Below are 23,215 nucleotides of genomic sequence, written 5' to 3' on the forward strand. Positions count from 1 at the left end.
TGGCTGCACCTTGGCTCCTGCAAGCTTCCCTGCAAGAAGGGGAACAGCAGCAACAATTTTGAGTTGCAATATCTGCTGCTGGTATTTCTGCAAAGTCAGTTGCAGCTGAAGGGGGGCCAAGCAGCCTTCTCTGTGCCCCATGGTGGGGCAGATAGGAAACGTGGGTGAAATTTTGTATGAGAAGAAATGCCCAGGGGACATTCCTTTGCAAAGCCTCAAAGACATTCCAGAGAAAAGCTCAGTTCCTGGCCACTGCCAAAATTCTTGCAGCTGCCCCACACCATCCTCCAAGCCCCTGTGACAACAGAAGCTACATTGGTTTGTGGAAGGGCTGTGCACCCTTCCTCTGACTGCCAGTGCCAGTGCCTGGGAGCTGCCTCCTCCTGCAGCCCAGGTCCCTCCTCTGCCCCCGAGTGCTGCCACAGGGAGGGATGGAAAAGTCATTCAGCATCCCTCTGAGCTGCTTCCCTTCTTGCATGGCTGACCGCCTCCAGCACCGCGGGCTCCCAACCTGACCAAGGAGAAACCGGACCAAAACAAGCACTGTGGAGGCAGAGGGAAAGCAGCCAGCCCTTTTCTTCTTTTTTTTTTTTTTTTTTTAAGGGATATTGAAGACCAGAGAAGAGAGCCAGCACAGTGAAAAACAACCACGTGGGGACTGTGAAAATCAGAGCTGAGGAGAGGAAGATGGGAAAGGTCTAATAAAGAGAGTCACAATATACAAAATACACAAGCGCCCACCTCCGCCAGGAAAGCTGTGGGAAGGGATTGTGGTGTAATCCCTGGCTGTTTGAGGCTGCCCAGGCAGACAGAGTCTGGATCTGCAACTGGATCAAGATTAGACCAGGAAAGCTTAGATTTTTTTGCCCTGTCAACCTGAAACAAAATGCTTTCCCCTTGCAGCATTTTTTTATTACATGGAGGAAATTAAGGGAGGTCAGTTGGCTGTAAGAGGATCCTCCAGCCTCAGGTAGCTCCCGACCACATCCACACACCATATGGAAAAGCATCTGCTCAGTCCCAGAAAAATTCCCCAAGTTAAATCCATGCATTCAACAACCTCAGAGCAAAACAAGTGTGAGCTCTCTGCCCACACGTGGCCCCATCCCCAGCACAGGGTCTGGGGTTGGAGAACAGCTGGGTGCAGTCACTGCTGCCATGGAGGTTTCTCTTCTTCAACCTGTACAAAGTTGTCCCAGATCTGTCTAGCAGTAAGTGGGGACAGAATGAGTGACAGAGGTTATCTATTGAAGGGAACAAAGTCATTAATTACCCAGATAGGTTATGTTAAACTTGAGGGCTGTGTCCTCCCCACCAAGACACTGTTGGAGAAGCCCACTGTGACCTCCAAACTCAAAAAACACAATGCCAAGGAGCAACATCTCACAGGTAGTCACACCCAGCCCAAGTGATCTGAAGTAGCTGCTCTCCAGTCAAATGAAGCTTGTATTTCCTTATCATTTGCTGTAAATACAGCTGTGCTGTTTTCCTGACCATGTTATTTCTAGAATCCTTATCACACGCTCTCAGATAGCCACAGCACAGTCACACACTTCACAATCTTCTTTTTCTCCTATTCCCAGCTTTTCCAAACCATTTCTGTTCACAATCCCATCAGTTCAGAAGTTCTTCTATGGCAATGGGTGACACCGCCCTGGAGACCTCCACATCCACACTGAACAGGTCAGCAGATGAACTTGTCTTCCTTTTCCCCTTCTGTGCCATGCAGGGACCTGACTCCCAGACAGGGATGAACTCAAATGTCACTTCTGATAAACATTTATTTTGCTGAGGAGCACGGTGTGTGGTGTGTTTATAGGCAGTGAAGTGGGCAATTGAGAAGCAACGGGCATGCGCCAAGTCTTGCGACATCCTGACGGCTTCTGAATACCTTGGTCTCCTGCAAAATCATCTTGTCTGGTCCTTGGGGCATTTTAAACACCAGGGAAAAAAATGCATGGAAGAAAAGGACTCCCAAGGTCTTGTCCTGAAGAGAGACCACACTGAAACGTGGTCAGGTGGCCTGCACTGACCAGCCTGGAGACCAAAGAGAAGTACCCTGGAGCAAAGGGTCTAAGAGGAGACAACAGCTGGCTGAAGGTGCCTTGGTTTCTGTCCTGCTCCAAGGCAATCAAAACCTCACCTGCCACAACATCAGCTTTACACCATGGTTTCATTTCCCTCAACAGATTAGCTGATGGGTGGGGGAGAATTTTATATATAGTTTATCCATAGAATATTTGACAAAGACAAGCAAGTTTGACAGGGAAAAAGGAAGCCTCAATCCTTAGGAGAAATGTATTATTATTATTGTCCTTCTAAATCAAAGCTGTTACTCAGCAATACTGTGAGCTTAATGGAATGAACGGGCACCTAAGATTTATGAGAAATCCAGCACAGATTGCTGCCAAAGCTTCCCAAGGAATGTGGCTATCTGTAACCAAGTGTTATGATCTCGATGCTGAAATACCTGGGCATTTCATCTATCACACAAATGGTGTAGGAGGGACATTCACATGGCCTCAGAAAGGAACTAATATCTTTTTTCTCTGCTCTGCACTTAAGTTCAAAGTTTCCTTCTTCAAGCTGCCTCAGAAACACCAGGAGGACATTCACTCCTGTGGTTTTATGGCATTTATTTGTCAAGCCCAGGCAAGAACTTAAAAATGGAGGAGGGTTGTGATTTGTGTTCCCATTGAAGGGAAAATGTTGGTATTTAAAATGAGCTGAAGTCAGTTTTGATCTGCTCTTTTGAGAAATGATACTTAGAAAACATTTTATTTGTACCATCTTTTAAATTTAAACGAAAATTGCTCCTGTTGTTTATTTCTGGGACTAAAAAGAAAGTCCAACAGTCCTGATCTGGACTAGTCAAATTAGGCTTTTTCCAGTGTTCTACAGTTCTGGATTTTCCACCACAAACCTGAAGAATTTTAACTCTTGCTTTTACAAACTGCTGTGCTACAAATTCATTTTAGTCTGGCAAGAGACTGTGTGTGTACAAGAATAAATACAACGCTTTTGAGACCTTACCTACAGCAAAGACAACCCCTTTGTAATTTTATCCCCCCTTATCCCAACTGTTGGCCACATTTAAGTACCCTTTGTTAAGCACACTGCCAGGTACTGTCACACTGGACACGAAGGAGAGCCAAAGGGGAAACAACTGAAAATGGAAATGCTACTTTCATGTGCTCATCCAGACATAACTTCCCCTGCCACCTTCTTGGCAAAACAAGTTTCAGTCACCCAGTTTGAATATACAAATTCAAATTCTGCCAGAACTTCAGCTTTGGATGTGAGTGGTAGCTGGCACTTCTCTATTTTTTTTCTAGTCAAATGCATCAAAAGACAATGAGGAAGGCTGAATGATTCATACCCGTGGAATGAAATGCCATTCACAAACGTTTTTTCCATAGCAATTTGTCACTTATTGTATTGAAACCACTTCAGAAGATGTGTCTCAAAGAGCCTTTTGATATTAACATGATTAAAACCATAATGCAATTAGGCAATCCCATAATATTTCTGTATGTTATATGAGTGGGACCTCAAGTGACCACTTCATTCAAGCCCCTCATAAATGGCTGCTTCTAGCAGAAGGCTGTTAATTCTGCAACATGCCTTGGATAGTTGTAGAACACCAAGGAATTCAAATCTTCTCACCCTAGAGGCATTTGGCTCACCAAAATTCAGCTTTGGTGTTGGATCTAGCCTACATGTCTCATACCTTCCAATATCAGGCAAGAAAGATGAATTTCCCAAGAGCCTCTCTGCCCAATTCAAAACTGATATCTAAAATCAGTGGGAACATTGGCCCTCCAGATGTGTCCTTCTCTCTTGGCTATCAGGACATCCACGTGGATCTCTATCCCTTTTCCTGTTGTTCCTGTCAGATGCTGGCACCAGGCTTGTTGCCCACATCTCCATATCAACTTCCTGTATTTGAGCAAACTGTTATGTAAGTACACAGAACTTTGCATTCACACAGGAGACTGCCTTCAAAAATCCTTCAATGAGACATAAAAACAGAGAAGTTTTTGTCACTTTCCACAGTGCCAGCTGTCCCAGATCCCTACCTGCCGGGCAGTTGCATCGCTGGTGTGTGTCTCGAACTTCTCGATGTCTTGGCAAGTGGAACTTTAATTTCTGCCAAGAGAGGAAAAACAGAAGAAGGATTAATTTATACCATTGAAACCAAAGCCTCAAATTCTTGAAAAAGTGGAACTGGGAGGGGATGCTGCCCAAGTAGAGATGGGAGAGACAGGGCAGAGCAGTTTGGGAACGAAAAAAGGCAATAAAGTTCATAGCCCTTAACTAGAAATGCAGGGTCTGATTGAAAGCAGGCTGAGGGAGTTTCGTAATGGCCTCCAAATGTGGTCCTCCTGACAGGCATTACAAAACCAAGAGCCAGCAGTGGCAAATAAATTGGTGACTGTGTCCTCGTGACAAAGCCACATTCCTCAGAAGACCCACTCAGTGGGCAGAAAATGAAGATCTGAAGCAGGTCCTCTTCCACCCTGCAGCACATTCCTGATGTTCTTGGAGACACCTGGATGGACAGAAGGGTCCCTCTGCAAGATTGTGGCTGAAGATGAACTGAAAACATCAACAGCATCCCCTGAAATCTTCAGACTCTGTAAAACTTAATTTTTCCCCCAAGGGCAGAACACAACAAAACCTATCAAGAGCTTCCACAAGGTGGAATCTTGTCAGAATGTTGATTTCATATATGAGTTTGGATTTCTAACGGTGCCAGTGTGTCAGTCTCCTGCTCTCTGGGTCCACCTGTGCATCTCTTGAAGGGCAAATCAAGTCCACCTGAGGTCACTGCATCTTCCCTCCCTGGGAACATCAACAAAATTAACCCATGTCCTGAGAAAAATGTGCTTCAGGGGTAGCATCCTCACCACCCCTCACAGGCTTTATAAAATAGCTGTAATTTAGTTCAGAAAATGCAAATCAATCCAAATAGGTTATTTATTAATGCCTGCGAACCACACTTGGTTAATGATTTGAGACCACTGAGCTGCTGGGGTTCCTAAGCTCTGGAATCACTCTCTCTTCCCATCCCCATTGAGCCTTTCTATTTTTTGAACTACTTCACACATGGGCCAATATTTCAAAAGAAATAGCTTTACATAGAACACAACAGAAACCCATGCCCAAGATAATATAGAAATTGCTTTATTTTCACAAGTAATTGAGTATCTTCCTGCAAGAAAGCATCAGTTTGGGGAAAAATTCTTTTAGAGAGGATAAAAGTGAATCAACTTGTTTCTGCCTGAGATGAAGGAAGGCAGAATTGGCTGGAACATTTCCATTTTTTCACTTTGAAAGGATTGGCTTCCTCTTTGCAAGTCAGAGGAGTAATGGTTGTTGTGACTGACTAGAAATTAAATATTTTCAGAGCTTTATTTTGCATGGTAGATTGAAATGTTTTGATAGCAAGTTGATTTGATAGCAGGGTGAGGAGAGGGTTTTAGGCAAGGAAAATTGCCAGTTCCCATAGAGCATTTCATTGGTGTTTACTTTCTCAGTTAAAAGCACAGATACTCTGTGAATTTCTGCATTTGGGCACCTTCCCATCCTGCTGCCACCCCAGATGGCACAGCTCTGCTCTGGCTTCCAACTGCTAGTGGTCAAACATGGGCACAAGCAGGACAGCAGAGCCTTTATTTGGATACTCACACTGCTGCGTGGACACACACAGCCCCATTCCCACCCACACATGTGCCAACCAAAACGTCTCCAACACCACACTGCCATGTTTGGGTGGAGCTGCTTGGAATTAGGCTCAGACAAGGAAGGGATGATGGTTTGCAATGGCAGGAGCAGAAAGCCATTTCCTAGCCAACAAGGGTCCAAACACCCTGCATGCAACAGGGGCTTTACAGGACACAAATCTGCAAGGAAACATGGAACAGATCCCTGCCCCACCAAGGGCAGAGGCACTGGAGGGGCTGTAAGGGGGAATGGCTGAGTTAGGCTGTGCTGCAAGAAGCCTTGGCTGGGTTGCTGTGCAGGCTTACAAAGAGAGGAGCAGCATAACTGGACAGGGAAGTGATGACCCAGCAGGACTCGAGCATGACTGGGAACGGAACAGGGCTGATAACATTTCCCTGAGGCTTTATCTGCAGGGTCAAGGTAGTGGAAAGACCTGGGACAACTGAAATAGCCTTCTCAAGGACAGGGGCCCCTGGGGAGGGAGGTGCTGGTGCTGCTGGGCAGGCTGGAGCACAGCCCTGTGCACCATGAGCATGCAGCCATCACTCACTTACCAGCCTTTGGACATTCTGCCCCATCCCTCGTGTCTCCCTCAAGCCCAAGAGCTCTGCACACCCCTGGGGAGTGCAAAGGGCACTGGTGCCATGGGACTGCTCCACTTTAGTGGGAGGTAAAACCTACCAGGGATTTAGGAACGTCTGGTGTTCATTCTCCTGCACAGTCTATTAAATAAACACTGCCACAGAAAAAAATCCTTGGCTCTTGGAGACCTCAATTCAACTTTGGGTGGAGATGGCAAAACAAAACAAACCCCCCAGCCTTTTCTGCTTCCCTCGTTTCCACTGTGCAAAATATTGCCTGGTCCAACACAAGAAGCTGGTTTTGTTCAGGACAGCAAACCAAATGTACTTCCCTCTAAAAATGTCATTTCCAAGAGAAAACTTTCATTCCCAGGCAATAGAAAAGCATTCAATTTTAGGGCCAGGTTGGCTTCTATAAGCAAAATTTAAAAAGAAGGTTGGCTCTGGGAATCTAGTGTTTGCAATCTCCTTCCTGGGATCTGGGGGAATTTTTTCACCTGGGGGATACCTGGAGCATGTAACATCAAGAGCAGCAACAGGCTGCCTTCCAGAAAGGTTGAAAACACTTCCTATGGAGGGCATTGCTTTGTCAGCAGAGCCTGCTCTCGTCTGTCACGTTATCCAGTGACATAACAGCTGCATCTTCCCCCTACACCAGGGCAAGTGGCTGAAAAAAGCCTTTGCCAGCACTGGAGCCACAGCTGATCACCCCTGTCTGCAACTCTGAGGATTCAGGAGCCACGGCACATTGCTGAGGGAGGGGAAAGGGAAAATCCCGGCTGCAAGAGGGCAAGGCCAGGAGGGCAATGCTGAAACACCTGCTGGGAATGGGCACTGAAGTCAGCATGGGCTTTTCCCATGGATTTTGTTAACTCACCACAAGTGTGACAGGACAGGGCTGACATGGGTGGGCAGAGCAGTGACAGCAAGGCCACTTCTGACAGTGAAGTGTCATTAGGCTGTGGTCTCCTAAACCTTGCAGTGCCTGTCTATTTTGGATGGGCACTTGAGATTAGGTGAGAGGGAGGGCACTTCTTCAAAGGGGGCAGATTAATAGCTCTTTAGCATTCCCAGTTGTTTGCAGTCACCCGGGGAGGTGAAATCATTTCCCACCACTATCTCCAACAGCTAAGAGAAACACATTTTAAATAGATAATCTATTACAACCATCAGGAGGATTTCAGGGGTGGGTGGTTTTGTTAACTCTTATTGTTTTACCTCCAATTTCCCCGTTTTTTCTTAAAGGCCCAGCTCCTGGAATCATGGGACCATGTGGCACAAAGCAAAAGAGAGCAGCAGGTCCTCCCAGATGGAGCAAAAAGCTTGGAAATAACACCACCTAGGTACAGGGATTGCAAGCAGCTGAAAGGAAATGGAACTCAGCTACCAGAGAAGCTGAAAGAAAAAAATAGATCCCCTGATTGTGGGGCAAAGAGCACTAAGCTAAAGATGTAGGCAGGGATGCTTAGAGCAAGCTTGCAGACCCTAGGAAACAATTGTGCAGTGTGCTCTGAGATAAAGAATAAAATGAGGGGGGAAAAATGTTTCAAGTCAGGAGGGAAAGAGTTTTCTGGTGTCCCTCCTTTGCTTGCATAAGTAAGGAAAGAGTTCCAGGGAAAGCAGTGAGGATCAGTGCTCCCTCCCCATTCACAGGCACGTTCCTGAATCCCTTAAGAGTCACTGAAACCACAACAAACACCTTCAACACAAGCCCCTGAGAAGGCTGAGGGGCAGGTGATCTTCCCCCAGGGTGCACAGGATAACCTGCTGCTGCATCACACATACACATTTCTATCTCTACAAACTCACAAATTCTGGGATTTCTTTTTCCTTGCAACAGCACTGAATCCATCCCATTCTCCACTCTGATGAGTTTTTGGCAAGTGAAATAGCACCAAGTGTTACCCAGCATGGGAAAGGACCTTGTTTTCTTCTTTGGAAAGCTTTACCTCTCTTGCAAATGCCAGGAGTGAGTTTATTTGTGCTCCTTGTATGACTTTATGATGTCTCATAAATGCAGAGGAATTCGAATTCCTACATGGAGTTAAAGTTCTCCCTGTACTACCTGCTTCTGGCCCATTCTGCACAGATGTTTTTACAAGAAAACCGAGTCAATTTGAGTCTGGTAGAAAATTCCCTTGTGGCATTCGCCTACACCAGGCAGAGGTTTACACAGTAGCAAATGCAGCACTGGTCAGGCTGCTTCTGGGAAAGCATCTGCCCCCTCTCCTCGCTCCTCCCGAGCTGAGATGGAAACTCTGCCACAGCCAGCCACCAGTGCTCAAAAACCAGGCTCTGAGATGGAGAAAACATCCCCACCAGCTGCCTTAAAATTAACATCTTAAGCAAACCACCCCAGCTCCTCTCCCTGCCACTTTGCTTTATTTTTGCATGTCTAGAAGAAAGGCCTCTAAAAGGACTTTGGCAATTTGCACTTCTCAGTGTAATATGGACGGTGACCCTTGGGAACACCCAGGACACACCTGGGCACACTCATGACCCACACTGGAGGGCATTACACACTCCAGCTCAGAGCAGTACAGGTTTTGAGCATAACCTTAGAGCTCCTCTATCAGCCCTCACAGGCTTTACTTATTCACATTCCTCCAGCTAATCTTCACAGCCACCAGAGCTAGAAGTGTGCTGTGCCTTCCTTCCCACCTCTGATCAGCTTTGTCTAAAGCTGGGGTTCCTTTAAAGCTTTGCTGTTTTATTTTGTGATGGATTCACTGAGCTGGCAGCTGTGAAACCCATTAAGGTTGAAACACCAGGAAACGGTGAGGATGTGGCAATGAGAGGCGGTGAGGGTCTGACTGAGCAGGGGGAGATGAATTTCCCACTTCCACGTCCATCACAACAAACCCATCTGCAGCCCCTCTCCCCCATCATGGTCAGCACGACTTACTTTGCTTTCCTTACTTTTTTTTCTCCCATCCTTTCCCTGTTCCCTTTATCTACCTTGTTTTCCTCCATCCTTGCCCCCTCAGTCAGTCCTGGGCCCAAGTTCAGACAGAATGAAAAGGAGGACCAGAAGGATTTTTCTTTCCTAATCAAAAGCCTCACATGGCACCCCACCATGTGTCCACCAGCAGCCCCTTGCCCTGCACCTCGAGCTGTTTGCTCCATGCCAGTGCCTCTGGCTGAGTGTGCAGCTCTGAGGTTTAGATGCTTAGCACAAGTGGGCAGCACAGCTGGCAAGGGTGTTCTCCCTGGGGGACAGAGCCCACCTCCCCCACAGGCATCAGACCTCCACAGGTATAAAGGGACAGGAGATGTGGGCCACACATCCTTCCTCCTCCGCAGTCTCCAGCACTTTTCTCCAAGCTCTTTTAGAAGTTGTGGCCCAGGATGGAGCTGGTAACCCTGGTGGTACTCAGGAGCAAGTGCTGGCCCCTCAAGCAGTCATTCCTGTCCTACAGCTGCTCTCCACCCTGGCTGCAGTGGGGCTGTGGGCACTTCCAGGAGCACAGGAGGGGCTGCTCTGGGCACATGGGCATCATGAGCCCCCCATTTCCTCGCTAAGCTGAGCTATAAAAAGGTGTAAAGGTGTCGCTTGCCAGCAGAGCCAGCAGGACACACAGGGCCATCCGGCCCCAGGCACCATTCCCGGGAGGCACTTCTCAAATCTCAGTAAACTTTGACTTCCCAGCAGATTCATGCCAGCAGCAACAGAGGGAATGCTGCACTATCCCCTGCCTGGTAGCAGGGAAGGAGTCCCTGCATGAGAGTGCAGCCATAGGGCACAGATCCAATCACTCTAAATGCTTCTGCCTCCCCAAACCCCTTTTTAAAGTAGGATATTGCCCCATGGACCCTGTCTTTCCCTTATTCCTCATCCAAAGAGGCAACTCAAAACCATATCCTTCAGCTCCTGCAGTGTTTGCTAGCTCAAGGTTCACAGCTTTTGGCTGCACAGCCCAGCAGATCCAGGGAGTGCTCTCACAAGACCCATAAACAGAAGCAGAGCCTGTCAGCTGTAGGTTTGAACTCCTCACCACAGACTTTCACTGCTCCTAGAAAGCAGGAGGGGCTCCAGGTCACCCCAGGTGCCAGGCAGCACTGCCCAAGGCAGGTCCCAGTAGCCAGCACTCTGATCATCCCATTCCTCACCTCATCTGGCAATAGCAGCCCAGAAGAGATTTTTTTAAGCCACAAACAGTTTTTGGGCTAGCCCCAGGGATCTCTCCAGCATGACTCAAGCCAAAGCTAGAGTAAACAGAGAAAAGGAGAGGTGGGTGGAAACGGCTCCAGCCCTGAATTTCACCCCCAAGCCTCTCCTAGAGCTGTGGGAACAGGTCAGTGGGGACCTGTCTGGAGAGTTCAGAGACATCAGCCACCATCTGCTCCCTGACACATGTCAACACCACTTCAAAGCCCAACAAGGCAAGGAATACTCATCACAGCCAGAGTAGAGGAACACAGACAGCCCCCAGCAGCACCAACACAGCAAAGTAAAAGGTGTCAGCAACAATAATCTGCACTTTTGGACTCTCTTTAGTGACCTGCTGAAACCAGCAGCAGCATTCCCCCATCACCAGAGGAGAGCCCACAGTGTCCAGTGGAGTTTGGATGGGACTCAAGTGAGTATAACACAGCCATATGCTCTGCACTGATGCCCTGGCAGTACCAGAAACCATCCTGGCAACACCAGTGCGTCTCATTTTCCTGAGCCAGGAGCTGTGGAAGGGGTCAGGGCTGGTACAGCACCAACACCAGCCCATCACAACATTGGTGTGCTTGCAATTACCTCCTCCCATAGCCATGCTGGCTGTGACATGCCTTGCCTGTCTCCCTTCTGGGGCTCAAACCCAGGCTGAATCCCCAGGTTTAACCTCTAATTCTAACTCTTTCAGCATGCAAGACTCCTGAAGAGAAGGGCTGGAGGTTTTTGCCTCCCCAGCAGGGTAAGGGATTGGGTTTTCCTCTTTGCAAAGTGCAGGCTTCAGCTACAGCATGGGCTGAGAAGAGAGAAGTGAACGCCAAGCAAGTTTGAGAGGTGGGAGGGACCTGAAGGAACAGGGAATTCAACCTAGCAGCAGCATCACTCGTGAAGAGATACACTTTTAAGGAGGGGGAAAAACTGGATAATGTCACAATGCAAGCATGCATATGCCTAAAACCTGTAATACTACAACCTATACATGCAAAATGAAAGAACACTGACCTCATTGAGCAGTTGGTCAACTCTTCCCAAAATAGCTGTCTCCATTTGGTCTGCTGAGAGCCAGGCTGGGAGCTGTGTGGGTCTGTCTGCTTCCAAGTGGGACACGCGGGACTGCAGATCGGAGGTCCGAAAGTACAGCAGGAGGCTGAGCACCAGAGAGAGCAGGGACACGCCGGGCAGCCCCGAGCCCAGCAGCAGAGGGAGGCGGCAGCATCGCTCCCCATCGCCGCTCCTGGGGGGAGCCACACACCCCCTGTCAAAAGCTGCTTCGTCGACGCCTTTCCAGCTCTTCTCCTCCAACATTCCCTCCCTGTCCTGAGAAACAATAAATAAATAAATAGAATAAATAAAACTTCGCTCCTACTCCAAGACGCGCAATCCAGAAGGCATAAGAAAAAGAACGTCGAAGGGAATCCCAGTGCCAGCAAATCACAAGTGACAGCAATAATGACAAAAGTGGATGGGGGGGTGTCTTTAAAAAATAAAAACAAACCACACACACATAAAAGGGGTGCAGAAAAAAGGGATCCAACTGCAGCAAAGAGTGCGAGGGGGGAAAAAATAATCTGATCAAGATTTCTTTTTTTTCCTCCTGTATTTCAGTCTTTTGGTTCGCTGGTAAGTTTTTGATTCTTTCTAAGCTGTCAGTTTCAGTTCCTTCGCAGACTGGCCAGGAGCTCGCACATGAAAGTCCCCATTAGAGAGAGGTAATTCTCAGCTGCTCCGGCGACGTTGTGCTCTGGCTGATCGTGGCTCCCCTGTAACATGACACACTCCCTCCGAACTACGGGGCTGGGATGAGCGAGCTGCGCGGCTTCCCAAAGTAACCTCCTCTGCTCGCCCTCTCTCTCCACCTCTCCCTTGCTGCATGATTTATTTATTTATGCAAAGCGCCGGGGTGGGATCGGGCAGTGGGACGCCCCTGTCCCGCTCGGTCCCCAAACCACCTCTCCGCCGCCAGCCCTTCCCTTTGAAGTGACTCTCGCCGAGGTTATTTATAGTGGCAGGAAAGAGATTGTAAAGCAGAGGCTGGGCTCACACCAGCCTGCGTCTTCCTTTCCTCCAGGCAGCCGGGAGCACTTCATGGGATGGCACAAACGGGCTGTGGCGTCCCCCACGCAGATCCTGAGGCAGCCCCGAGGCACCGGCAGTGGGGGATTTGGAGCCCGATATTTTGAGGAGAGCAGCCAGGCAGGGTGAGAAGCAGAGGGAAACATCGGGAAACAAGAGCTGGCAGCTGAGGGCTCTGCAAGGAACAAGCGAAGGGCAGCAGGGAGAAACACCCCAGGCAGGCTGCAGTGCAAGGGGGGAACATCTGGGGCCTGACTTGGGGGTATACAACATGCCAAGGGTGCTCAGAGGAACTAATCTGCTGAGGCCCTCTAGTGAAGCAGAGCTTCCCATCATCTGCGTGTCCCACCAGGCACAGGGCACCAGACAGACAGACAGACAATCTCCCTTTGGCAGGGAGCAGTCTCCCCAAAACGTGCCGTAGGGCAGCTCCGAGCCATGAGTCTGGGAAACAAAGCCTCCTTCTGTTCTTCAGCAGCAAGGGAGGGCCACCTCTCCCAGTTTTTCTGAGCATAACATACAATATTTTATCCTCCAGGGTGACATGCAGGCTCTGCTGAGCCCCTGCCTGTCTGTCTGTCCGTTCTTTCATCCTCTCCTTAGGCACGCTCAGCAGTGAAGCAGCACAGAGCTCACCGTGGTGCACAGTCATTAAAAGCCAGGCAGCAAATTGGTCTCTTAAAATCCGGCTCCCTTGTGGCTCTTTTGCTGTCATTTACACGTTTTAAATGAAGATTTTGCGTGCAGTCTGTGCTGGAAATTAACTGGCAGAGAAAACTCATATTCATCTCTGGCCTGGTCTCTGTTTCAGGGGGCTGGAAGAGCCAGACCTTCTGGGAGCAGGTTAACGCAAGCACGAGCTGTTTCTCCTCCACCAGACAAACCCTCAGAGGGCCCGGTAGCACACAGCCCCAATTCTTTGGATGGCCTCATGCCTTTCACAGCCACTCACTTCCCAAAATGGGGTTTTAGCGTCTGCGAGGCAGGAAATCCTTTCTTTATTTCTTTTAGTGGGTTTCTTGTCATCTTGCTGCTCAAATTTGCGTTGCTGTTCCGGCACGCAGGGAAAACACCCCTCTGATGGCTGCAGCCTTTCAACAGTTTTTCATATGAGCAGGGCAGAGATGTGTAACCCACAGACCTGGCACACAAAGGGTGTCTATTCGTTCAGGAGGTGTAGCCACCCTGGTCTCCTACCCCCTGTGTTTGCAGCCTACTTCTTTACAAAAGAAAAACAAGTCTTTGAGGCCCTGGCTCCATGGGAGTTCCCCAAGATACCACCTGCAATCACAGCAAATAAGTAGACAGAGAGAAATGAAAGGGAGATGCCTAGAGGCTGATGATACAGTGTTTGAGAAGCAGAGATCTTCTTGGGAAAATACCAGTTCACAACTGGTGCTGAGTGTCCCAGAGAGTGCTGCAGTACACTAGGCTGGGGTTGAACTACTGATGACTGCAGCTACCTGCCTGTGTAATACAAAGTTTCACCTAAAGCTGTCTGTCTCTCCCCCCTTTATACCAACCTAAGCACTGAAATCACAAAAACACACCCTCTAAGCTAAAAATGGAAATCTGCTGGGTGTCTACATCTCTTTTCTCGCCACTGGCTGGGGAGAGCTTTCTACTTTTTTGCTCTGTTTTTTGATACAGATCCTGCTGTCCAGACATGAGCATCGCCTGAATGACTCTCTAAGTGTCTTTTCCTGCCTCCCCCCAGCCCCTCTCCAGCTGATCAGCTCATTTAGAGGGCATGTCATAGCTGCTGCAGGCTGGGGAGCTGCACTCACACAGGTTTCAGGCACAAGCCTTAGCTGCAGATGTGCAGGAGGGTAATTTTTCTATCCATGAGATATTAAGGAGCCCTGTCATCCCATGCCAATAGAGATGGACTAATTTAGCCCCAAACCTGAGCCAACTGTGCATGTCAAGCACTGCTCAACAAAAAAGCTGCCTCCAGAGACAGGCCTGGCATGTGGAATCATCTCAGCACTCCTTGGGTTGAGCACAGCCCAGAGATTTCAGCTCTCTCAACAGGCTGAAAGGAGGTGAGCGCTGGCCTGAAACCAGTCCCCCTGCAAGTTCCTGACTCTCAAAGCTGGTGGAGTAGAAACAAATACTCACTTGCAATCAGCAGTCATTTCACTGACTAGTGACTCTCAGAAAGCCCTGCAGACACTGAGCTTGAGGCTGTATCCCTCTTTCCTTGGGGAGGCTGATGATATTCCTTACAAGGACAGGAACCACACACTTCCATCGCTCCTATCAGGTCCTCCAGGGTGTTTAGGGATCTCAGCACAAATAAATAAAGAACTGGACCAAACAGAACTCACACATAACCTCCCAAAGCAGCCAAAACTCCTCTGTACAATGAAAATGTTTCACTGGGTCAATTGATCAGTTACAAGCAGGTGTGGCAAGACTCCAGCTTGGTCAGTCTGGAGCTGGCACAGGCACTTGGTCTTTCTCAGGGACATCTGTAAGTGGGCAAAGCACCCCACAGAGTTTGCCCAGCACTGCTCTACAACAGACACACGGTGCTCACAATACGTGGGGATTCCTCACGTGGCACAATGTGCTCTCATTGCAACAGACCATAAATTCTCTTTGACCCAAGGCAGGCACTGTGGATGTGAACCACTCACTCCATGCCACAGGCCAGAAATGGATAGAGCTGGGCATGGATGAGGTTCTTGCTTCTATGAGCACAGTTCAAGCCAGCCAGGTATCTACAACAGGTCTTCATCTGTAAAGGGATAGATAACAGCAGCAGGCTTTCCTCACCTTCCATCACTTAAAGACAGCCTTCCATTAAAAAATGGTGTCCTTCCTGTCACTACCTGGAAGTTGAAGCCAGCTGCCTGGAGATGCCATGTGCTCTGTCCTCCCACTAATCTCCCCCTTTTCAGGCTGTTTACCAGGGAGAAAAACACCATCCCAGTTCTCTTTCTCTTTCTGTTCTTCTGCTTCCCCCCCCCCACCACCCCCTGCAGGAAACACGGGGGTCTTGGTGTGCTGGAACCAGCCATTAACCAGCAGCCAACATCTCCAGCTATTGTAAATATATTAACTCAAGGCCTTTCCCTGCATTTATTAGGCTCAAGAACAACATCTGGAAACAGATGTTTTCTGAGCAAAGAGAGGAGGAAGGAGTGTAACAAAACAAGGGGCTGGGAAGGACTCTTGCAAGTGGAAGTACATGGTCTGCAGACCATCCCTGTGCAAAATGCTGCTCAGATGGAGCACTGCAAGGGGCTGAGGCAAGCACAGCCACATCCCTCCAAGGCAAGGCAGCGAGAGTGGAACGTCTTGGGGGGGCTGCCTGACAGAAACAGCAATGGGGGAATAGAAAAACTCACAGCAGCTTTCAGGGCCCTTATGAGGAAAGGTCAGAACACACATAAATGGGACACTGGGGGTTTAGGGGTTTTTCCTCTCCTGGTCCTGGCCCTTCCCAGTCCTCAGCTGCTCTATATCCCAGAGGCTGGCAGGCTTGTAGTGGGACAATGTCACCTCCATAACAGTTTGGCAGCAGCTGCCATGGGCCCTTAGTGTAGGCAAGGTCTAGGGCTCCCACAGTATCCTGTCTGTCCCAAGCAGCCTGCTCTCAAAAGGCAAGCAGAGTGGAAACCTCCCATGCCAGGGACTTGGAAGGACCAAGGGGTCCTGCTGTGAAGTGGAGTCTTGATGTCATGGCTCAAATTTAGACAATATTTAGGAAATTACACAGTGTTAACTAGGGACAAAAAGCAAGCATGCACATGCATACTTAAAAATATATCTCATGGCAGTATTGTGAAACTCCATTCTCATCTAGATACACTTTGGCATAGGTACCAGAGATGCCTAAGGTACAAAAGAGGTCTGAGATCAAAGCTTCTCTGCAGTTCTTTTGTGGGAAATGCAGTTTTACACATACACATACCCTCTCTTTGTATTAAAATAAAACTAAAGCCAACAAACAACTCCAAAAACTAAAACAGAAAAAAAACCCAAAACCCCTAAGTATTTTGTCATCTTTAACCTCAGGTTCACAATGGGTATCTCCACACCCTTGTCTCTCTAAGATGCAGTTACACATACTTTGCAAGTAAGGTCAGGAATATTGAGTATTACCTACCTAATTTGGTATTTGTTTATAGGAAGCATTAAGTGGCCTATGGAGCAGAACAATTCCCGCCCGAGGAGCTGCTCTAACCCATTGTGGAGTTATAGAATAAAGACACATTTGATCCTTTGGGAAAAGGGTTATGAAAATACATGGAAAAAATATACTGTCCATGCATAGTAATATCATGGCTGTTTTCAATCACTCGGTCTCCTACAAAACAAAGGGGCTCACTGCACAATATGAACTCTTAGCACTGGTAGCAGCAAAGGAAGTAAGCAAGAAGCAAAGTTAGTAGTATCTGGTTAGGCTTTTATATTTTCATAACCCTAAAATGCCTGAGCTCGTTGTTGCCTCCCTCCCAACAAAGCCAAAGTGGCTTTGTGCAGCTGCAGTGCTGGGAACCTGTCCCCAGAGCTGGGTGAGAACACTCAGGCAGAGCTGAGCCACGTCCAGGGTGGGAGCCTGGCCACCAGCAGCTCCCGCAGAGGCTGTGTCAGAGCTTCCAAGAGAGGATGGAGCAAACACAGGTTGTGCACAGTTTGGGGCCACCCCGTCTCTCACACACCCCACAGAGGGAAGGCTTTGCTGGAGGAAAGCAGAAGGCAGCAAGTGGTGGACACACAGTTAAACTGCCCACGCTTGTCCTTGTGTTTTCAACTAACCTCTCACCTTTTGTTCAGATGATGAGGGAAATGGCTCTGAGCAAATCAAGCTCTGCACCCTTCTTCATGGAGCAACTTTTTCTCACAGCAGAAGCCCTGCACGGCCAAGAAGCATTTCACAAGAAGAAGTTTGATTTCTTTGCAGCAGTTGTTTGGTTTTCTGTTTGTTGCTGGGCTTTTTCTTACTTGTTTGGAGCTGATTTTTAATTTTCGCTGCCAGTGGAGTCTGCAGAGATGGTCATCTCTGCTAGGCTGTTTTTTACTGTTATCTTGGTTCCTGCAGAGCCTGGGTGGGAAAGAGAAGTTAAATTAAGAACAACATTGCTACAAATAAGACAAGAAAAAGCCTCCATCCCTGCGGTACTATTCCCTGCAAGTCCAAGAATTCCCACAGCAGCCTGTGGGAGATGGGTTTTACTCATGACAGAGATGTGCCTACACTGGGAGAGCTGCTTTGGAAATTCTTTGTTTTGGTGAAGCTGGGAAATCCCTGGTGCAGAGCATTGCTACAGGCTCTCAGCACAGCTGGAGCAGTACGAAGCTTTAGCTGTAGCAAAGAGGTTCTTAGACTGAACACTCACAATCTTCTCATCCAGGTGGAAAAATAAAGGTGAGGTTTTCATGCATGAAATCATCAGGGCACAATGTTCTCCATCCTAAGGCTGGGGCTCTGAGGAAAAGCTCCTCTGTTCCCAACAGCAACTCCCTTGGCCCCTGGCTGAGCAGAAAGCCTCCCTCAATTAAAACCAAGCTCAGGCATTGTATGCTCAGTTAGTTACTTGCACACCGTGGTGCTTGCCACAGTGCATTGGCACACGTGGGACTGATAAGCCAGAGCACTGATTTGCATTTAGATTTACCATTAAACAGTTTAGTGAAAAGCTATTGCTGAATGCCTTCAGCTTCACTGCACTGCTGGGCTATTCCATCCCCCCAAAGCCCACCCTCCTCCAGCCTCCCCCTCACCTCTGCCAGGCAGAGGGTTCCTGTTAATCCTCCACTCCTATTTCCACACACATCACTAAGAAAACCCTTGCTCTTCAGCTTTGGCAGGTGCAGACCAGGCTCAAGCTGCCATCAAACCCAGGACAACCAGTCAATACATGTAGGGTGAACACCCTATGGGGTGAGCCAGAAACCCCAAAATCTTGGGTCCAGCCCAGGGCCAACCAGATGCCAGGTGCATAGGGAGGCAGAGCTGTGCCACAGTTCTGTCTAGGAAAACCAAACCCTGCAGTGCCAGGGCAGGTGAGTATCCCTGCACAAGCAGCCAGGAAACCCACAGCAGCTTTGTACAAACTCTGAAGTTAATGAATCAGAGCTGGGAGGACTGGGAAACCCAGACTAAGTGACAATTGCACTGGGGGAAGCAAAAGTAATGAAGCAAGGCTCCCCCAGAAGACTGATTGTTTGGGAATCCAGAAGAGAAGGAGAATGGATATAGCAAGCTCAGGAAATTGAAAACAACTTTAGGTGAATACTTCCTCTCATTCCAACATTTGGTCTTTTATCAAAGCTGATTCAGACCCTGACAGCAGCGTGCAAGGCAGCTCTGCTCCATCGTAATGCAAAAGACAGGCCCAGAGGACGAGAGGTGAGTGGCTAATGGAGCGGAGTCGGGTTCAATTTCCCTGGAAATTCCTCACAGAGGAAAGCCAGGAGACAAGGAGCACTGCTAATGTCCTTCTGCAGCACCACTGCTCCCCTGTGCAGGGCAGAGCCCTCACCTGTGCCCTCTGCCCCCCCAGGGGTCACTCCAGCACACACAGTTAACCCTGGGCCATTTTCTAAATATTCTCTACATTTGGGCTGTGATATCAAGACTCACATCACAGCAGGACCCCTTGGTCCTTCCAAGCCCCTGGCATGGGAGGTTTCCACTCTGCTTGCCTTTTGAGAGCAGGCTGCTTGGGACAGACAGGATACTGTGGGAGCCCTAGACCCTTCCCAGTGGCAGCTGCTGCCAAACTGTTATGGAGGTGACATTGTCCCACTACAAGCCTGCCAGCCTCTGGGATATAGAGCAGCTGAGGACTGGGAAGGGCCAGGACCAGGAAAGGAAAAAAAAACCTAAATCTCTCTGCCCTGGTGTCCCATTTGTGTGAGAATGTTCTGACCTTTCCTCACAAGGGCCCTGAAAGCTGCTGTGAGTTTTTCTATTTCCCCATTGCTGTTTCTGTCAATGTGAGGAGAGGCAAGCAAGGTGAAGCAGGAAGGGTGTGAGCCTAGGAGCAGATTGATGGTGTCAGAGAGCAGCATGGCTCCACAGCAGAGTTTTCCCTCCCACCACCGTTGCTTTCATAGCACCTGATGTAAATCCTCCCTGGCAGGGTAATTAACCTGCTTCATTAAAAGCAGCTCTACCAGTAAACTTACAGCCATCTACGGAGTCTCTTCCAGCTTGTTGGGTTTTTAGCTGCCACTGGGGGCTCTGCCTCCTTTTAGCAGCATCACAGGGGACTGTGGAAAGATGCTTTTCTATCCCAAAGGCACACTTGGCAAGACCAGTTCACACAATGGCTGCAGTATTCCAGGATGTAGCATCTCCATCAGGCTGGGTGCCCAAAGGGTATGTCTGAAGCTGAGTGCCAATAAACAAACTTGTTTTAACAGAAAGGGTCCAATCCTTCTCCTTTTGGGACTCATTAAAGTCAATGGAAAAAAAGCTCTTTTTAGCTTCCTTAGTCTTTGCCACTTAGGTCTCGTGCCAGCTCAACATGAGTTCAGTCACTCTAGATTTATGCCAGTCCAGAAAAAGGGAATCTGTTGTGACAGGCCCCAGTGAGAAGAGGGGAGATCTGGGTCATCCCACTACCAAACTCCCTGTCCACATGGCTAAGCCAAGCACTCCTTTTTTACCTCAGGCATCTGAAACCTCATCTTGATGCACTGCAACATTCTTCCTCTTTCTCCTCAATAAATCAGTGCTGTCCACTTCACGTGCACAGTTCGTATTTTTTTAAGTTTGAGAGGCCTGTTCATGATTGCAAACAGCAGGAAGTAAAGCACAGATAATTACTAGATCAGTATTAAGTAGTCAACAGACCCTTGCAGCAGCCCTTGAAGGAGATCAGTCTGAAAGGGTGGTTCACCTGCTTCAGGCTCAAAAAATATTTTTCTTTAATTTGGCCAGATGCTGCTACCAATACAGTGATTAAAATAAACTTCTCTGCTTTAAGAAGGGTCAGCAAGGAGACAGTTGTGAGCGGGGACTGCTGCCTACCACACACCTTGCAAATCACAGACTCATTTAGGTTGGAAAAGACCTCCAAGATTATGGAGTGTAACCTTTGTCCAATCACCTCTCTTTGCCAACAAAACCATAGCACTAAGGGACACACTCAGTCATTCCTTGAAAACCTCCAGGAATGGTGACTCCACCACCTCCTTGGGCAGCCCGCTCCAGTGCTTTACCTGTAGGTGAAGAAATTCTTTCTGAAGTGCCCATCCTGCCTGTGTCAGTGGATGTTGCAATGGATCAGGGCAAAGCCACCATAACCCATGTTTATCACAGAGCTTTGCCTTTCCTGAGGGCTCTGATATGCGTTGGTGAGGAAGGAGCTGCCTCCCACTGGCGCCCCAGCAGTGGGGAACACTGCTTGGCTCTGCACACAACTGTCCCTGCATATTTGGAGCACGGGGGTTTAGTGCACAGGCTGAAATATCACGCCTATCAGTAGGGCCCTGTGGACAGAAAATAGCAGAGGATCTGGTGGCAGTTTCCTTTCAAGACATACAGGAATAGCAGCACACATCTCTGCTGGATCATGTGGACTGAATTCCTCAGCTGAACTCCTTTGGCTTTGAATTCTACAAACCAATTTTTCCCTCCTTGGCTTGTTTGTTGTTTCAGGACCACTAAACTACCAAGAATGGTTTACATTATATAACCACCCTGTCCTTATTGCATTTTGAGGAGGAGGCTCTGACAAACAGCCAGATCTAATTTGTTCTTTAAATTGGCTTCTAGGCCAGACAGTCATGCCTTCCAGATGGAAAATCCAATTGCACTCACCAGCAAATATCCCAGCACATTCAGGTCCCAAATCAGCTTTGTCCAAAGCATTCTCTGGCATGCAATTTGATTTTTTTTACACCCTATGAGAGGCTAATGGTCACTTCAGTCCCTGGTGAGGCAGCATGGTTTTTTGTCACCTGTACCAGTTCAGCTGTCAGCTCTGCCCTGCTGTCCTGTTATTTTTCCTAGAAGCCTATCTGACAGCTGCAGCAGCTTTATAACTGCCAGATTCAGAACTGGTCTTCCTGGGAAAGTCCTTTCAGGTTGTCTTTTCCAAGAGTGACTCTCTCTCCTAGGCTTGGTCAACCTGTTTAACACTACCCCACATCAAACACAGTTTTAAGAAAGCAAACGCCATGCTGCCTTTGGGTTTGGATTCTCAGGTCTCCTGCCAAGACAAAATCAAGGATACATTCAAGGCTGGCTTGGGTTACAGCCAGAGTATGGCCAGTGGCATGCTGTGCATGGGACACTAACTCTGCTGACAGCCACCAGGTGTTAAAATCCTGCCACTGACAGCAACAAGGCTGAGCTGCCTTTTGCTTTGTTAGGCACCACTGAGGCAAGGTGGCAAGGGCCTTGAGGCAGCCCCCAAACGTGGCTGGAGCAGGACTCTGAGTTGCACTGCTCCACACATCCAACTGGGGAGCTGGGGGCAGCAGCAGCCCAGGTTGACACAAACTGTAGCACACAGGCAGGAGCAGTTCCAGGGGCTGAGCACTTGCAGGGAAGCAGCACTGGAAGTGCCCACTGTCTGCAGCAGAGCCAGGTGTAATCTGCATAAGAGGCTGGCCTCAGATAGACAGTCTGTGGCTTTCTCTCAGTCCCTGTGGCATTTTTTGTCCTTTAAGTGTTTTTTGTTGCAAGGCACATATAATTCTAGGGCTCTGGCCTGATGGATGGACACCTTGGTGTTTTTCCCACCTCTGCCACTCTATTGCTTGGTGGCCTTTGGTGATCAATGAATGCTTTTCACTCTTGGAGTATTCCTCCCTTTCCTCCTCAGGGAAACAAGGCCACTCTGAGCTGTCTTGAGATAAACTGCTGACAAGGGTCAAAGAAAGAAAGAGATGAATAAACAGTCAGCCACCAGGAGTTTCAAGGCAAAGTTATCAATCCCTTACTTTGCAAGTCCTGAATCTCATGGTGCCCACGAAGGCATCCTCCTCCAGGTCTGGAGAGGTTCCTGTCAACCAGGACATCACTTAAAAGCCTGCTTATGTTCAACTCACACCTCCAAGACACATGTGCCATGTGTCATCCAGGGAAAGGCAGTGAGTGGTGCTGAGGGTGACCTGAGAAGCCCTTAGGGACACCAGTGAGTAAGCCTCCCTCACCCTTAATGCTTTGAAGCTGATAGAAGAACAACCATTCCATTGCAATGACTCTGTGCCCTTCCCAAGTTCCTCCATGTTTTAGGGGCTCTGTCAGCCTAGCAGCATGCATGGCACCAAAATTAGCTCTTTGGGAAAAGGTTAAGAACAAGCTTTCTTGGGACTATTGTCTCTGGACAGCCAGAGCTTGTAAAGCAGGTCAGAGGATTGTCAGCCATTCTGTGGATGGGCAAGGTCACTCCTGAAAGCCTTAGTGAAGCCCCACACTGCAGCTGAGTGGGTGGACTCACTTGTAACGAGACTGCATTACACAAGAACACGACCACAGTGGCTGGCCTGCAAAGAGAGGCTCAGCCAGGCACGTTTTCTGTGAGGGAGAGCCAAGGTGTTGAGCAACACCCAGCAGAGACAGGCACATATCTGCTGCCAGGTGTCCACGACACAACCTAACAGTACCCACGCACCTCCCGAGTCTCCACCTCCCAGAACCTCTTGTAGGGACACACATTTAGCAAACAAGTGTAAACCACCATCAAATCTGAGTGGCTGC

The 23,215-nt window shown here is 48.6% G+C and overlaps 1 long non-coding RNA gene across 2 annotated transcripts; it reads right to left on the reverse strand.

The window, feature by feature from the left end:
* Window positions 1-4,077: 4,077 nt before the first annotated feature.
* On the reverse strand, window positions 4,078-17,484 carry LOC143694801 (uncharacterized). 2 transcript variants are annotated; one of them, XR_013183523.1, is made up of 3 exons: window positions 17,321-17,484; window positions 11,473-11,787; window positions 4,078-4,149 (listed from the first exon to the last, which is right to left on the reverse strand). It is a non-coding gene; the product is annotated as an uncharacterized LOC143694801 (long non-coding RNA). The 2 variants fall into 2 exon arrangements; XR_013183522.1 differs by lacking the exon at window positions 17,321-17,484 and adding an exon at window positions 11,975-12,449.
* Between the last annotated feature and the right edge of the window lie 5,731 nt (window positions 17,485-23,215).

This window comes from Agelaius phoeniceus, chromosome 9 (assembly GCF_051311805.1).
Source record: "Agelaius phoeniceus isolate bAgePho1 chromosome 9, bAgePho1.hap1, whole genome shotgun sequence".
NCBI classification, from domain to species: Eukaryota; Metazoa; Chordata; class Aves; order Passeriformes; family Icteridae; genus Agelaius; species Agelaius phoeniceus.